Below are 18,675 nucleotides of genomic sequence, written 5' to 3'. Positions count from 1 at the left end.
GTCTCCTGGTGTCTGGAGCTTAGGAAGGCTTTGGTGCCTTCTTTGTACCCACTTCTGTGGATTGCATATGTTCTATGGTGTCTTTCTCGTTTGTTTTTATCAGGTAATCACTGCTATGGAACACAGCTTTCTAATTGTCTTATTAGGAATAACGCAACAAATAGTTTTCTTTGATACTCAAAAAGTGGAATATCTGAAAATGAGGGCTCCCTGGAACAGATTTTGAGCTTTTGTTTGAGAACTTTCACAAGATTCCCATACAAGGTAACATTTTATAGCTTTTTTCAATTTAAAAATGTGGCCCAATGGGGCATACATTTGGCTGAAAATACCAATTTTTAGAACAAAATTGAGGGAAATGTAGCCCCTAGACATATACTTCCTATGTTCTTACACACTCTGTACTCAACAAACTATGCATTTTTATTAGCACAGAAGAAAAATAGAAACTTTTGAATTGAAAAAATAAATGACTTCACTTCCATGAGTCACAGTGGAGCTGTGCTCATGACTAGCTGGGCTCGTCATAACCGCCGCGGTCCGCCCACGCCCGATTGTTTTTACCCGCACAGGCGGGGAATCAATCGGTGGGCGGAGTCGTGATGTGCCCAGCTAGTCATGAGCACAGCTCCACTGTGACTCATGACGAGCTGGGCTCGTCAGTAGCACCGCAGCGCCGCGGCCCCCCGCTCCCCTCCCCCCGGAAATACCCCCGCAGCGAAGGGGTTAAAGACATTTATAGTTTCCACGTAACCATTAAAGTGGATCAAATTGTGTGGTGTCTAAATACACACAATCTAAAGCGAGCAGAGCATGGAAAGAAATGCACCTTATTGCAGCTGACCTTAAGGATAAGAGAATTGGCCAATATGTAACACAAAATTGTATCATCCAGAGACCTGCAAGTCTCATTGTTCAGGTTGCACTTTGGAAGGGCCCAGTCCATTAGGCTGGTTTATTGCCTAGAATCGAACTCTAGTGGCTCAAAACTTCAGAGAACTACTGATCGACCACAGCTGGCCTCATCCTTCTATTCTGTCATATTAGCTAAACTGCTCATAGGCGGTTGCTTACAAATGCGGATTTGGGTTGCAGTGTATTTGTCAAAGTGCTGCCCATCACCACAAATCGAATTTAAGTGGGTCTAGCTGTCTCGCAGAAATATTATGCATAAAAATTAACTTGAGATGGGCAGTCAGCCGATGTGCACTAGTCTCAGTGTAGGGTATTTGAATATAATTGCACTAGGTTTATACCAGTACTTCCCAAACTTTTTAGAAAAATTAGACCATATTTAAATCAATCGCTCCACTTTTATTTCTGACTTACGCAGCAGTTTGTCAGAAGACATGGTGTATGATTTGACCTCTATCTTTGAAGCCCAGCAAACGTGACTAGATAAATAGAGTTTAGTCACCTTTATTTATTGCTTAGACTTTGGGACCCACCAAAAATCTGTGTGCGGCACTCAGCTTGGAAAACAGTGGTTTAGACAGTTTGTTTTGCAAGGAATGTAAAAAACAAAAAAAGGGTGTTATTATTAAAGTCTTAGATAAGCAGTAATTAACTAAATACAGGATTGAGGAAATGATTAAACCATGGTTTCGTTAACCACCTTGGTACTGAAATTATTTACCACCTGCAAGTCTACCCCGATCGCCTGTTGACGTTTTTTTCTTTTTTTTTGCAGAGTTTTATATAGCGCGAACTAGAACCGAATCAGTTATCAGAGCGCTTTACATAGCACCAGTTACGTTACATGAGGACACACTTTCATTTTAGGCACGGGGAGATTAAGTGATTTGCCCAGAATCACAGGGGGTTTTTGGCGTCGTTACCGAGACTCGAACCAAGTTCCCCAGGTCCGAGGTCGAGCGCCTTAGCCGTTAGGCCAACCCTGTAATAGACCCATACAGAGCACTAACTAGAAATATTGGCGTTCATACCGCACTTTCCAGGTGCTGATCTGCATAAAATAGATCGTAATTGTAGAAACATGAAATATTGGGTGTGAGGGATGTTGAACTGCCTTTGAAACATGTCGTGCAAATAAATTGGCATGTTCCAAAACTTGACTAAGTATTCACACTCCTCGCCATTCCCTTTGATGTGCAATAGTATCCACAAACTATCTGAGATGAGCAAATTGTGCCAGGGAAAGGAATACAAATTAAGGGTCGATCTAGAATGCTATTCTAAGGTGCACTGCTCACTTCTTGTGCAAACTAAAGCTCCTTAAGTTCTGCAGTGTTAACCTTTTTGTCTTCATGGAGTTTTTGTTTGCTTTTCTTGTCCCTTGAGTTACCTCTTGCGAGTTATTTATTCTATATTCTTCCTCTGAAAATAACTTTCTTCCTAGCCGTCTGTAGCATAACCCCGAGTCTACTCTTTCTGTACTTTTGTAAGCACTCAAGAGTAAATCTTTGTTTTACGCACTGTGCATTCTTACTTTGGGATTCGGGCCATTTCCACTTGGGCCACCATTATCAGGCAAGGTCTTCCAAACCTGTGGGACTCTAAGACAATTAAGCAATCTCTTGATAATTACTGCTCTGGAACCAGTGGAGCCAGATACTACTTAAAACTCATTGAATTGCTAAACACCTCTTTATAGGGCTCTCAGTTCCTGGATGCAGCGGGGTCCAGTAGCTGGGACTTAACCTTTTATGGGGGATATTGTACAGGTTATCTAGTTCTGCTAGAACCTGTATGACTAAGTATATTGTTAAGCAGTGCTTTTGAAAAAGAAATGTGAACTAATGAAATGCTTCGTAAATCGGCCAGTTCAATGGCATAGACTCCCCAAGTCATTTATTCTCTAATTGTATTTCTTGGGACCTGCGTATATTGTCCAGAGCTCTGTTGGGACATCCTTAATACGTGCAGCCAAAAGGTTTTTATGTGGGCACAGTCATCTGATACCTTGATTATTTCTGTCAATGGGACACTGCAATTTACATTACTGTACTGGCTGGGAAACTTTGCTGCTTGTGCATTCTTTGGCAGCAGTGGCTAGTTATCTTCACTACAGTTCGTGAAGTTAGTTGTTGCAGATTGGTAGAATGAAGGCTTTATTTTTTAGAGGGGGGATGGGTGGTGGGTAGTGAGACGAGCACATTTCTCACTCGGATCGGTGCCATTTTAAGGTGTTACAAATGCGAATGAATCAAGGGACGGACAAGAGCTCACGTTGAATTGATGTCTTGCGAATGTTTTCACAAGCACCACAGAGATACCAGAGCCTCATGCCTTGGGTCAGTTTTTTTTGCGGACAGTCACCTATGCAGCAGCAGGTGCTGGAACACCTTTTCTCATCCAGCGGTAAGTCACACTCAGAATGGCTAATGGGGAGACAAGCCCTCACACAGGTCTGGCATGGCCGGGGGTGGCATGGCCGGGGTTGACTCGCTTTCATTCTCAGTTGCCTCCATTCTCTGTTATGAACTGAGGCTTGGTCACACACAAGGTAGTCTCCTGGTCTCTCCACAAAGGTGCAGCAGCACAATTTTTATTCCACCGCCCTACGGTATTTTACTATCCTCTTGAGAGGAGACAAACACGCTTCAGCCTCTGGTACAATCCTACATGTGTACTGTTCTTTCGAATATAACATACCTGGTGCATCATCCAGAGGAATTTGCTTCTAAGCTATGTTGGAATAATACTTGTATAAAGCACTTCATGGCGTAGACTTTTTAGCTAAATCGAAACCACATTATAGTAAAAATATACTTTGAGTCATGATAAGGACTAAAAGTCTACAACTTTGGAAGTACGCTTCCAGTCATCTGGCTACTTGGATTTATAGTTTGGTTCAAACCTTACTTTTGGTGGGTGTGTTTGGGGTTTGAGCCAGTCATGATCGGAAGGAATAGTCAGGTGACCCATTGTAACCACACACTGCTGTCCTCTGGTTGTGGATTGGAATCCAGAGTGCGCCATTGTTGGGCTCTTGCCTCCCTAGCAGAACATCAAAAAGAAATGCAGGCAATGGGCAGGTAACCCATCTTTGTTTATGATGCGCAGCCTTGACCAAGTCTTTGGGCGCGAAATGTACGTTCCTCCTCTGTTTTGATCAAACTGGATTTGCCTAGAACAGGGGAACACACTAGGATCTGCATCCTCTGTTAAGTGCATGTGATTACAAAACCAGACACAATGAGCTTTGCTTTTAAATGGTGTCTTTAAGATCAATGAGGGTGGAGAAACACTGCATGGGAACAGTCAGTGAAGGGAAATAGCAACACTGGTGATCACTAAACCCTAGTTCTATTTCCTCAATAACCTCTGCTAGTTTCTATGCACTTAACCTCCAAAATACCCTTCTGAAGGGGTTATTCTTGAAGCAAATACTGTAATGTCTGTGTGGAGTAGCGGAAATGCCCTTTATTTGTTAAATCATGGGACAGTTTTGGGGGATTTCATTTATGTAAAATACAGCTGTATGACTTGTGGAACTCTGAAATTGCTACACGGGCATCCAATTTGCCTGGAGAGTAGAACTTAAAATTTGAGGCAGTGCTTTCATCTTAGGCCATGCATTCTTACCACGGAGAGAATAGTACTGCAGAGACTATTTCAGTCATGGCAGCCCTTAATTTACTGAAAGTAGCGAGATACCAGAAACCATGTAACATGGTGCACCTTTTCTGTTTTGACACCTACTTCCATACTATTGGGAAACATTTCCTGTTAAGCAAACATTCAGTGTTTGGTATGTATTCGCAGAAATCCCCTTGCTTGTGTGTACTTCTGTATAAAAAAATATGTAGCTATAGTCAGAGTACAAACTCATCTGGTCTAAGCTTGTACCTGGCTTGGATCACGTTCAGGTACCATTTGGCACTATGAAAGAATAAAACCGTTTTATAAAGCATATGTGCTACATCAAAAGGCATCCTGAAGTTAGGAGGGAAAAACGCTGGGTCAAGGCTCTAAAGGGGGGAAATAATATGTAGGCAGGTTGCACATGGCTCTAACATTTTTGCAGAAAGGATTTGTGATATTGCAAGTGTTGATATGTAGAAAGTTCCAGTGTTTGGCTGTGAGAAAAGGAGAAATAGCGTCCCAGAGTTAAATGCTTCAGAAGCGATGAAGAGTAAGGATATTCGAGGATGATCATAAACCGTGATTAGGCTGATGGGGCTGAATCTTCTTTCTAAGGTAGGAAGGGTGGCTAAGGGTAAAAGCTTGAAGGCGAAGACGGAGTGCTTTGAAAACAGTGCTTTAAAACTGGCAAGCAATTAAAGATCTTTCCGCTAGTTAAATGTTGAAAACAGGGGCTATTCTGCATACTCCTGCATTCCGAACTACCTAGAGATTGTGAGGGAGAGCTGCAGGGAATCTGACGGAGTTCCCATAATCAAGGAGAAGAGGAGTGATGGCCTGTACTACTGTTGCTGTTGGGAGCAAGGGAACTGTAATTTTTTTGGCATAACTCTTGCATTTTTGTTAGTGCACATTATATGGACATCGAACAGCAACTCAGAGGTGCAATGCTATCACAGCAGTCTGGCACAGTACATCCAAATAAGTCATCGAGTTATGCATTGAAAGAACTGTTAAAAACCCCAGCAACCTTAAGTGCATAACATCCCAGTATATAACATTACTGACACCCATCCGATCTCTGGTAAATTTCAACCCCCCTTATACAACTCCGTTCCCCTTCCAACATGCAGCTATGCAAGATTTCCTCATACACGTTCATGTTGCTTCTGTGAAACTTGTCCTCAGTGTTCTTGTGGACTCTGGCTATGAGCCTGTTTTCCTGAGACCATGTAGTGAGCTGTGTCCTATAATATAGGTGTACAGTAATCCTACTGTGTCATGGCCCATGATTCACATCGGTCTATCACCCGATTTAGCCTGTAAAGCCAACAGGAGAGTGTCCCATTCTGTGAGCTGCAGTCCCTTGCCTAACTGAAGATGGAAGCAGGACATAGCATTTATTTACGCAACACACCATTTTTACAGTTCCTGCAGCCATTTCGCGATTTGTTAGGCTGTGGTGGCCTTCCAGCTCATTGCAATGTTTTGCTTGCCCAAAAGTAGGGCAAGGTCAAGCAATCAAGGCGGTTGGCTCATTTGGCTGCGTGAATCTTCCCAATAGGCACACGGTAATTGTCATGTGCAGCTGTCTGCCCGTCAATTCCATAAAAAAAATCTGTCAAGGATATCCAGTAAGTTTATATGTGGGGACAGTCCTAGGCCACATAAGCGTCTCTCTCTCCATGGCATCTAGGACACTCCAAAGGAAGTCCCAGATAGATTTTGGCTAGTTGGGCTGGGGACAAATACATGCAGTGTAAGTAGTTAGGTTGGGTGTATTGAAAGCAATGGCTCCCTTTAATTCCTTTCGTGTATGCTAATCTTATCCCACTCTTTGTTAGTGAGGTTTCTATCCATCCTGTGTTCTCACTTGGTTTTTATAGGTCAGTTGGGGGCCTGAAACAATGGGATTAGCGCCCTGTGCTTACTGGTGACCGCAGTCATATATACCCCTTGCGTTAATAATGTGGATAGGGCATCACTATATCTGGTTCCTATGTTCCCACTCCCCACGTGTCAACAATTGCTTTCCTCAGTGCGCTTTACAGTAGGAACTGCCTACCATGTATCTCATAAGCATTATGCAGAGTTTCGAAGGCCCGTAATTCCCCTTTGTTGTATAAAACTCCCATGGCAGCTATTCCCGCCTTGCCCCAGGCTATTGTGGTATGTATATCCGCCACATGCGCTGTGACAGGCAACACATATCGGTAGTTGCCTGGAGTATGGTAGTCTTGTACCTGCTTAGTTAGTTCCTAAGTTGTAATAACTCTGAAACCTTTAATGTTAACAGAGCACGCGCAGTAACTGTGCAGGACGGCTAGGGACTGAAACTAGTAGTTCCCTATCCCGTTAGACTCAGATAACTACTTTATCTATTTCTGTATTTTCAATTATGTGAATCTTTGTATACTTTTTTTAATAGCGGGTATCAGTCCATCTGCCACTGTATTCATACTTCTCTTAGCCCCACTTATAGGCATTTTAATTATATATATTAATTTACAATAGGTACACTTTAGTTATCTGTGTGGACATCAGGGTAAAGAACCATTCCGGTTTAGTCACTTTTTAGCTAACATAAATTGGTGTTGGTATCCCAGCTATAATTTCTAGGAAGGAAAGTTGAAGAAAGCAAAGGGTATGTAGCGTGAACAGTCGAGGTTGTACTAGCTGTATGACCTACTCATTTTACATCCATTTTACTTTTTTTTCGTTATGTACTTTTTAACCGTGTGATTTTGTTTATGGTTTTAATTGACTAATAAACTAAACCTGCTTCCTTACAGTTTATTCTCCAGAATACTTTTATAGTTCAGTGCTCTAGGATATGAGGCAACTCTGTCTGGTTCTGCAATACAAGGCTTGCAGTATGTTCTAAGTCTAGCTATTCCTACAAGATCCTGTCTTTCTGAGTCAGTGTCTACCCCCAACCAGTATGCCAGCCAGACCAGTGAGAGCTGCTATATAGTAGATAATCTGGATTGAAGCACCCATGCAACCTATATCAAAGGGATTCTTTGCTTTTCTGATGAAGAGCCGTCTCTGGTGTCCCCAAATCGGTCGAGAGAATAGGGGCCTCAATTCCCTGAAAAACAACCCTGACCGGGTACGGGGGCAATAGTATAGTAGCAAAGAGAACGATCATCTTTATTATTGGCACCCTCAGAAGGAAAACAAGGGGATACGAAGCTAAAAGGGAATTGGATTTCTCATATGAGAAATACATTTGTCTAAGTTACCTTCCTTGAGAGCTCGATCTGTGTGGTAGATCTGCACCACTATATTCTAAAGGTGATGGGTTCTCATGCCAGAGGGCCGCCCAGGAATGGCGACCATTCCTATAACAGCATGGTGCACAGCAGGAACAAACAGGCTTGTTCCAATTCACCTGTAAGCCAGACAGCCCCCGCCCCCAAACTCACTTAGCTAAGTGTCCCAGTGCAGATACTGGCCTCCGGATCCCTAAGGAACAGCAATGCATCATCTGCATGCCATGCCCCTGCATTGTAACTGTTCCAACTTGATCCCCCACTCTGGGCCCTTGTCGCGCAGAATACACGATAATTGTTCCAGAGCCAGTATGGATAGATTAAGGGACAGCCCTGCCTGGTGCCTCTTTGCAATCTCCATTTGTTGGATTAAATCCTCCATGTGCGTAACCCTGGCAAGTGGTGGTGTGTACAGCAGGTCCATCCATTAATAGATGGTCCCCATTATTCCCAAAGTCTACAGCACTGAAAAAAAGGGAAGACCATAGGCGTGTCAAAGGCATTTTCTATGTCTAGGGAGACCGATTATGGGGTGGGCTGGTCACAACCCCTCATGTCCATAATACGGTGCAGCCGGTGAAGACATGGGTGTTTCCAGCCCAAGCCCAAGGTGAACGCACACTGGTCTTGGGTGTACTTGGCCCGATAGGCGAGGGAGAAATTGATTTGTGGTTGCTTTACCCTATATTTTATATTCGGTCGGGAGCAGAGATAAGTCTGTGGTACAGGACACATCCATGGGATCCCAGATGTGTTTTGGCAGGACAACTTCCCTTATGGATGCAGGGATTTCCTCATATTGAATAGCTCCCTTGTACATAGTGTGCAGTCTGGTCGCCAATCAGGACCTGAAAGTGGCATAGAATTTGAGGGGGAACAGTCTATTCCGGGTGACCTTCCTCCTGGCAGTTGATCTATGGCTATCTTGATTTCTTGCGCTCCCAGGTCTGTATTTAAGGCCATAGTTTGGGTGGCTGAGAGTGATAGCTGTTGTTCGGACCCCAGGTACTGGGTTATCAGCCAGGCTGTGGGACCTTATTGGCTGCATACAGTGTTTGATAATAATACACAAACACCTGCCTACCTGTTCTGCGAAACCCTTGCCATCGTTTTACCTCAAAACCTAGCCATCATTTGCCTGCATAGCACATATAGGTCTGTGGGTACTGTCAGATGGCTGAAAACACAAAAGGAGAGGGGTAGTACAGACCAAAAACAAAGGTATGATTTCTAAAACGTCATTTTTCTGTGTTATGGTACAACTCACTGATACCTAAATTGCCAAGATTCTGGCTTGGATAGGGCTAAGCCCAAGGGGCGAAGAAAGACAACTTATTGGAAGTAGAAGCCTCACTCTCATAATGTGACTTGCTTCATCATAGGCAACCTCTACCCACCCTAGTAGGACAAAACCACCAGGGCGGACTCAACTTATTAAATTAGATGGAGGGAGTTCTTAAATAAGATAATTTCCTGGACAAAATCGGGGGAATCCAGACAAAATACTGAAAGGTAACTGGGTTTTTATTAGTGTAGATCTCTGTTGCATAAAAAACTATGCCATGAAATCAGCACAATGACCGGACAATAGTCTAATCGCCAACATGTTTCAACCCTATTCTTTTTTTGCCTATATTGGTCGAGGGCATCTGTCTGGGCTAAGGATCCAGAAAGACCTAGGAAAACAAATAGTTAATAGTAAAAAGTTAACCATGTACTAGAAGCACCAGAGTGAATCTTACAGGTCTTGGTGCTAGTAAACCTACACTAAAGGGATGCCCACCAATCTGGGAAGGGACAGTCTGTCATCCGGAGGTACACCGTGCAGAGGCACCTATCATCCTTCCTCTCCTAGCTGCGTGGAGAAGATGTGGTGTGCATGTCATGTCAGACCCCAGTACTGCTCTCTTCCTTGCTGTGTTCCTTTGAGAGTGCCACAGGAGGTGGCCGTGATCCCATTTAGGTTTCCTGGCATTAGACAGGTCGAGGCAGAGGGGGCTGTCATCAGGGGAAAATGGAGATCAGAAGTTTTGGAATCCTGCAGAGAGCCAGCTCCACATTTTGGAGATTTGGGCCATCTTTCAGTCTCAAACCCTTCTGCCATCCTTCAAGGGGATACTGGTGCACGTCCCCATGGACAGCACAACTGCCATGTTGTATTGCAACAAGCAAGATGAAATGGGGTATTGGATACTGTGGCAATAGGGCCTACTATGTCTGTGACTGGACCAGTGGAACTGCTTTTGGCAGCCAACCATCTATATACTTTTTTTTTAATGCATGAGCAGACCAGACATCAGCTGGTGTATCGCAAGTGGTGTCTCTGCCTCGTAGATGCAAAGCTATCTTTGATTAGTGGGGTATGCCCTGGTTGGCTCTGTTCATCACCGTGTCACATTGTGATCTTTCTGCCATCATGTACGCAAAGGCCATCAGAGAAGTTAGACTAGATATACACATTTACTATTCATGTCTCACTGGTGCTTTCAGATGCCAGCCAGCCCGCCGGATTCTCCTAACAATTGTATTAGTGGCACAGGGATGTGTTTACCTCTGTATCCAAACGTATTCCTCCCTCAAATTTATTAACACTAATGGGTGTGTGCAGGTGTACTGGTAAGCATTCTATATGAGCATGTATTCTTGTTTTCTGAAGAATGCCTTTTATGATTATTCGTCTGGGAAGCATCATTACATTCACCAGTACATGTTGACTATCCACAGAAATGTGTTTAAGAAGCTAAAATAATCTGGTTCTCAAACCGGTCATATCACACATCTTATCTAGGTCCTGAGCAATACATTGTTCCTTCTAGAGATTGGACTGATTTTTCTAGGGTTCCTGATTTTAAGTGCCTATTGTATATAGACTGATTTGTTAGTTGCCAATGAAAAGTCGTAAAGTTGCACTTGTTTATTTCAGCCACTGGTCTCTAGGGTTTTACGAATGAATGTGCTTTAGACATTCTAGACCTATTAAGGAGTGCTACACTATGACTTTACATAAGTCAGCTTGGACATCATGTTGGTTTCTTAATTGAGCCTGCAGTTGACAATAGCTGTACTTTTTTGGCTTTGTCGATACTTATTTTTTTTATATGCACCTGTTGTAACATAGTCAGCTGTTAATTTAAGAAGCTGGTTTTGACCCAACCTGGGGCACAAACTGATGCAGAACCTGTTGCTGATGGTAAGCAACATGTTCTGTAACATTTTGTTTTCAACTATCTTGTTGAAAGCTTTGCTAAAATTGTTACCTAGGTGCTATGCTTCGCTAGATTTCGATGAGTACATGAATTTTGTCCGGCTTGTAGACTACCAAAAACTGGATGTATAATTTACCTATCCATATTCACCATTGTTTTCTACACTGTGATCATGACTCAAGCAATATTCCAGAAGCCGATTTGTTGCAATTTTTAAAAAAAGTTTTTGAAGATAGCAATGATAAAGTAGCTTGCATTTTTGTAATGAAGTGTCTAAAATGGTATTCTTGGGAACACTAGAAGGATTTGAGGCTCCTAATGCTTTTGGAAAGGAGCGCTTCTTCTTTGGTGCTTTATTTCTAGGCCCTAAACTTCCGTTTAGTCAAAATCTCCTTTTCTCCAGTATTAGGGGTGTCTTTCATAGATTCACATGCTTGAATATTCCCCGTCGTCGAAGTGGGAGTCCCACGGTACATAAAAATAGTAATAATGCTAATATATATATATGTAATAACATAATACATAATAACCTAGAGATAATACACACTGAAAAAACCTCTACAATGGTTCCTCCATAGGAATGCATTATAAGAGAAAAAACTCATTTGTAACATAGTGTCATTATGTTAGTCCAAACTGCAGCCAATCAGGCTCAAGCACCCTCTAGAACCTTCTCCTCAGAAGCTCAAGCCCTCAGATTTTCTACCGCACGTCGTGTGAAGGGAGTCTCCCTGAGCTCTGCTCAGTTTTCTTCATATTCTATTCTTCAGTTGTTTTTCTCCAAGATGTCAAGTAAGAAGTCTTTGTTTAGACCTTGCTCTTCCTGTGGGAAGCTACGTTTGTTTGAAAAGGATCCCCACCAAAAGTGTATTTACTGTTTATATCCAGAACACAAGGTGGCTGACTGTAAATTTTGTAGAGCTTTTCCAGCAAAGACTCTCAGAGACAGGGGAGGCCGTCTTCTTCTGTGGTTGAAGCGCCTTCGGGATAAAGAGGAAGTTTTATCAGACGCAGAGAGTTTCCAGTCAGGCTGTTCTACTGTTGCTTCTAAGCGTGGCAGTGTTCAGGAGTTACCTTCTTCTTTTTTGAAGAAGAAAAAGTTGGCCTTGACTGTGGCACAAGTAAAACCTACTGCCCCTGTGGCTTCTGTGTCTACGCCCACGAGACCTGGCTCTCAGGCGTCATTTCCAGCCTCTTTAAGTGTTGTTACACTTATTACACCGCGGTCGTCGACGGGCTCGTCGACGACCACTCCATCGACGAGGTTGGCTGTGGTGTCTTCGTCGACGACTTCAGTGACGACGACGTCTGCTTCCTCGTCGCCGACGATTGTTTCGTCGACGTCTTGCACGTCGACGAGAGCTTCAATCTCCTCAGTCTCGTCGACGATCCCGATTGTCTCGTCGGCGAAGAAACTGCCGTCGACGAAGAAATAATAGTCGACGTTGAAGATTCCGACGACGAGTTCCACGTCGACGAAGGTCCCGTCGATGCTGAAAGCTCCGTCGACCAGCTCGTCGACGACTCACCGTCAACGAAGGCTTCGTCGACGAAGAAGATGACATCCAAGGATCCGTCGACGAAGATACCGTCGACGACGGCACCGTCGACGACTGAAGCAAAACGCTAGTCATCGACGACTACTTTTAAGAAGGCACCGTCTCTGACAGCTACATCGTCGACGGCTGCCGTAGGAACAACTGGCTCGTCGACGGCAACAGCTACGTCAACGGCAGTTTTGTCTTTACCTTCAGGATCACGACAGGAACACACAGGTTCCACGCCAGGAATGGGTTCTTTCGCCACTATGCCCCTAGTGCCTTTGCCTTCTATGGACAGTTGCAAGGAGTCTACTCTCCAATTGCCACCTCCTACTCTCCAGCCACCCTCACCAATGATGGCTACTGGCCACGAGACTGAATCTATTGGGGACGATGTCCTTGGTGATGCTCATAGTCCATCGGACTTGATTATTAAACTTCAGGACACGAGTTCTGAGAATGAGGAGGACGTTGACCAACAAGAGGAACAATATGTACAAGTGCCTATGGCAACATTTCCGGTATCTTTATTTTCTAACCTCCAGCATATGCTGGACGATTACAATAGAAGATTTCCTCCGACACCTCAGAGTACACCAGGCCATGCTACATCTGAGACACCAGGGCCTACTCACCTTCAGCACTCTTCAGAGCAGGCTGCTCAACCAGAACGGCCCCGTCCTGCTATCCCCACAAATTCGCAACAAGTTGCGGAAGATGAGGCGGAGTCGGACAGAGAGGAAGGGGAAGTACCCCCGGATACTGATGAGGACCAGGACCCAAATATGGCGGAGTTCGATGATTATCGAATGCAGACTCCCTCTCCTCAGCAGGCAGACGCCGGTGATTCACCTCCGGTTGACATCGCTAGCTTCCATGTTTTGATGAATAAAGCGGCGGACTGCTTTAAATTACCGAGAGCTCAGCGACAGGAAGACTGTTTTCTCTATGATTTTAAAAACCAACCTTATAAACAAGTCCACACCATACCTATTATCGAATTTGTATGGAAGGAGGGTATAAAGATCATGCAGGCTCCTAACTCCTTGCCTGCTCAACTCCCTCGCCTGGAGAAGAAATATAAGGCTCCAGCTGGTTCTCCCGCTTGTTTGCTCTCGCATCCTAAGCCGGATTCAGTGGTAACCCAGGCAGCGCAACGACGATCACGTAACCCTGCAACTCCTATGACTGCTCCACCTGATAGAGAGGGTCGACGTTTGGATGCGATTGGGAAAAACATTTCTTCCATGGCGTCTACATCAGTCCGTGCCGCAAATGCGTTGGCCATTTTAGGTCGTTTCGACCGGCAAATGTGGTCGGATTTTTCTGCGCTAATTTCGCTGATACCGGAGGCGTCCAGAGCAGAGGCGCAACAGATCCTTCAAGATGGCATGAGGGCATCAGAAGAAATGATCGACTGTGCGATTGATGTGGCGAGTACTGGTTTTCGTATCCTTGCCAGTGCGGCGGCGCTCCGACGTCAGGGTTGGCTTAAGTCCACATCTTTTCGACAAGAGGTCCAGTCAAAGATACTCGACATGCCATATGACGGTGAGTCTCTCTTCGGCTCTCACATCGATGAGGCACTTGAATCAATAAAGAAAGACACCGATACGGCAAAGTCGCTTGGATCCTTACAATTCAAAAAGCAGCCTTTTCGTGGTGCACGTGGACGAGGCTCGTCGTCAAGCACTTTTCGAGGAGGACAATCACACTACCGCCAGTACAATCAAGGAAATCAGCGTTACTCCAACCAGCAGTGTAATCGTCAGCCACAGTCAAAACCCTATAGAGGAAAACCTAATTATAGGGGCTCCACCAACAAACGCCAATGACTTTCAGGTTGCGCAAGGAGTTGGAGGGAGAATCTCGCAGTTTTATTCCCAATGGTCTCTGATAACATCGGACCAATGGGTATTAGACATTGTACGCAAGGGTCACGCCTTGGAGTTCACAGATTTTCCTCCAGATTCTCCTCCATCAGGCCCGCCACCTCCCCATTTCGAGGAATTGCAACATCAAGTTCGTCTTCTAATAGAAAAGGGTGCAGTCGAAGTGGTTCCTATATCTCAGCGAGGGAAAGGTTTCTACTCACGCTTTTTCCTCATTGTCAAGAACACGGGGGAGTGGCGGCCCATTCTGGATTTAAGAGCACTCAATTTCTTTCTAAAACAACAATCTTTCCGCATGCTGACACTATCAGAAGTCTTGCGACTTCTCTGCAGCGGAGATTTCCTAACAACAATAGACCTGCAAGACGCCTATTTTCATGTGCCAATTCTCCATCAGCTTCCCCAATTTCTGAGGTTCAAAGTGGGGCACATGCACTACCAGTTCAAGGTGCTACCTTTTGGCCTACGATCGGCACCTCGTGTCTTCACGAAGGTTTTGGCCCCGGTCATGGCTCATCTGCGTCTTCAGGGAGTGCAAATCTTTCCTTATCTGGACGATTGCCTTCTAAAATCCCCATCCCCTCAACAGCTGGCTCACGACACATATCTCTGCCTGCAGACATTCGAGTCACTGGGGTTGACCATCAACATGGAAAAGTCACACCTTGCACCGTTGCAAAGAAGAAACTTCCTGGGAGCGATTCTAGACACGGACCTGTCAAAAGCCTTCATCTCCCAAGAACGACAGCAAAAGATAGTCCGTCTGGTCACCCTCATCCGTTCAAAGCAGTCAGTTTCTGTGCGGACGTTGAAGTCGTTTCTGGGGATGGCATCGTCCTGTATCGCTCTGATCCCGAATTGCAGGTTGCGCACTCGCCCTATACAGGAGGAATTGGACCTGCAATGGCGCCAAGTGTCAGGGTCTTTCAACGACCTAGTGCGAGTCTCATCCCGCATGAAGGACAGTCTGCTTTGGTGGAAACAACCATCCAATCTAGACAAAGGAACTTCGTTTCTAGTCCAGTCTCCGGATCTAACGCTGACCACAGATGCATCCATGGAGGGTTGGGGCGCTCATCTCCTGGACCTTTCAATCAAGGGCTAGTGGACGACGGCACAACGAACCTGGCATATCAACAGGCTGGAGTTGATGGCGATCTTCCTAGCGCTCAGATCCTTTTTGCACATAGTGCAGGGAGAGTCCGTGCTGGTTCAAACGGACAACACCACCAGCATGCACTACATGAACAAACAGGGCGTCACAAGATCTCAGCCACTGTCTCGACTAGCTCAAAGGATCTGGGATTGGGCTCTTCGTCATCAAATTTCTTTAACGGCGGTCCATCTGCCGGGGGTATCAAACATCCTAGCGGATTCTCTGAGCAGGTCCACGTCATCCACTCACGAGTGGGAATTACATCAGCCTACTCTGGACATGGTCTTCCGCCGTTGGGGTCATCCCATGATAGACCTTTTTGCAACCCCACTAAATCGGAAGTGCCCCGCCTTTGCGAGCTGGCATCCCCATCCAGAGTCCAGCGGAAATGCCCTTCTCATGGATTGGAGCGGCCTGTTTGCTTATGCATTTCCTCCAATCCCGTTGGTGCCGAACGTTGTGGAAGATGCGCAGGCAATCCTGCCACTTGATCCTGATCGCCCCTCGTTGGCCCAGACAGGCTTGGTTCTCAGAACTTCTTCTGTTATCCCTATGCGCTCCCATTCGTCTGCTTCCACGTCCAGACCTCCTGACTATGGACGAAGGTCAAATTTGCCATCCAGACCCAACCACGCTTCAGTTATGGGCATGGAACCTGAATACATCGAATTCGCAAATTTAGATATGCCCCAGGAATGCAGAGACATTCTAGCGTCTGCTAGAGCTCCGTCAATCATTAAAGCGTACAAGCTAAAGTGGAAGCGTTTTTGTCATTGGTGCGCTGCATCCGATATCCATACAGTCAACTCTACTCCGGAGCAACTTTTGCCTTTCTTTTTGAGACTCGCTCAGTCTGGTCTCTCTCATGCCACCTTGAGAGTCTTTCTAGCAGCTATTTCGCGTTTTCGGCACGATGGTTCAACGTCTCTCTGCTCATCCAGAATAATCAGACAGTTCTTTAAAGGTCTCTTCAGGAATTTTCCTCCTATTAGGCGCCCTCCTCCGGCATGGCACCTCAATGTGGTCTTGTCACAGCTTATGAAGCCTCCTTTTGAGCCAATTCACAGGATAGACATCAAGTTTCTTACCTGGAAGGTTGCATTGCTTTTGGCCTTAACATCTTCTCGTCGTGTAAGCGATCTTCACGCTTTCACGATCAAGCCTCCGTATTTACAATTTAAACCCGATGGAGTGTCTCTTCGTACCAATCCCTCGTTTTTGCCAAAAGTACCTACTGATTTCCATTTGAACGAACCTGTCTTCTTGAAGACTTTTTTCCCGGATCCAAGATCACCGGCAGAACAACGACTACATTCCTTAGACATCAAACGTTGTCTAAAGTTTTACATTTCAAGGACTACCCCTTTCCGCAAATCTGATCAACTATTTGTAGCATATGGAAGGATGCGGAGGGGACACTCAGTGACAAAACAAACAATTGCAAGATGGCTCTCAGCAGCTATATCCTTCTGTCACCAACAAGCTGGCAAGCCTTTACAGTGTTCAGTAAAGGCACATTCGACGAGAGCGATGGCGTCATCCACCGCTTTGTTTGCTGGGGTGCCTCTACACCAGATTTGCCGGGCGGCGACATGGTCAAGCAGGCACACCTTTACCAGACATTACTGTTTGGATTCCATCAACGAAGCGGATACCGCAGTGGGGCAAGCAGTGCTTCGTCATCTTTTTAAATAAGGTGAGCCTCTGTTCCCTCCTCCATTTCTTTCTGTGATTGCTATATGCTTTTAAGCTGTATTTTCTTGTCTTCAAGTTTGGAGAATGTGTTAGCAGTAACCTCCTAGAGCTGGGATTGCTATCTATTCTATTCAAGCATGTGAATCTATGAAAGACACCCCTAATACTGGAGAAGAACAATTGTTACTTACCTGTAAACAGGTGGTTCTCCAGTATTGGTGTCTTTCATAGATTCACATGTGACCCACCCTTCCTCCCCTCAGAGGCTCTCGTCTCCTCATGCGCTATTATTGCTAGTGCTACGAAAATCTTGAGGGCTTGAGCTTCTGAGGAGAAGGTTCTAGAGGGTGCTTGAGCCTGATTGGCTGCAGTTTGGACTAACATAATGACACTGATATGTTACAAATGAGTTTTTTCTCTTATAATGCATTCCTATGGAGGAACCATTGTAGAGGTTTTTTCAGTGTGCATTGTCTCTAGATTGTCTCTAGATTATTATGTATTATGTTATTACATATATATATATTAGCATTATTGCTATTTTTATGTACCGTGGGACTCCCACTTCGACGACGGGGAATATTCAAGCATGTGAATCTATGAAAGACACCAATACAGGAGACTGGACAACAATTTTGAAGTCATCCGCTGGAATGAAAGGTTTGATTTTTTTAAGGTGGAGAAGGGAGCACCTTTTGCAGCAGGTTTAATGTGAGGGATGAGAGTAAGATTCTTATCAATGCTGATGCCCAAGGATTTGACAGAGTTAGAGGTGGAGAGGGTGCAGTTGAGTGCTTTTATATCATTGATCCAGAGTTGAATAGGCAGGGAACTATTTTTGGGAGTGAAAAGGATGATTTCAGTTTTTTTGGGATTCAGTTTGAGATGATTAAGATGGAACCAGGCTTGGACTTTGTTCAAGGTATCATTGAGGAGAAGAATGTCATGGTGGGATTTGATCTTGTAATATAGTTGAGTGTCGTCAGCATAGAGGTGGTAACTGATATTAGCTTGTTCGAGAATAAGGGTGAGTGGTTCCATGAATAGATTAAAAAGGGTAGGGGAAAGGATCGAGCCTTGTGGGACCCCAAGTGAGACAGGTTGTGGTTTGGAGAGGCAGTGACTAAGTTTAATTTGTTGGGATCTGTTTTGGAGATAAGAGGTGAACCATTGGTGAACAATGCCCTCAAGCCCAAAACGGTCTTTGAGAGTTTTAAGAAGGATAGGATGGTTGACTGTATCAAACGCAGCAGAGAGGTCAAGGAGGAGAAGGAGGGAGGATTCGCCTTTGTCAAGAGAGCGATGGATATCATCTGTGATACTGAGCATGGCGGTTTCCGTGCTGCATCCTTTTCTAAAACC

The 18,675-nt window shown here is 44.8% G+C and overlaps 1 protein-coding gene across 6 annotated transcripts in view; it reads left to right on the top strand.

Moving 5' to 3' along the window:
- Positions 1–18,675, top strand: part of ELAVL2 (ELAV like RNA binding protein 2) — a 657,021-nt gene that overhangs the window by 310,106 nt on the left and 328,240 nt on the right. The gene's annotated exons all lie outside the window — the stretch shown is intronic.

The sequence above is a fragment of the Lissotriton helveticus genome, chromosome 2_1 (genome assembly GCF_964261635.1).
Source record: "Lissotriton helveticus chromosome 2_1, aLisHel1.1, whole genome shotgun sequence".
Taxonomy (NCBI): domain Eukaryota; kingdom Metazoa; phylum Chordata; class Amphibia; order Caudata; family Salamandridae; genus Lissotriton; species Lissotriton helveticus.
This window is presented reverse-complemented; position numbering and strand designations above follow the sequence as displayed.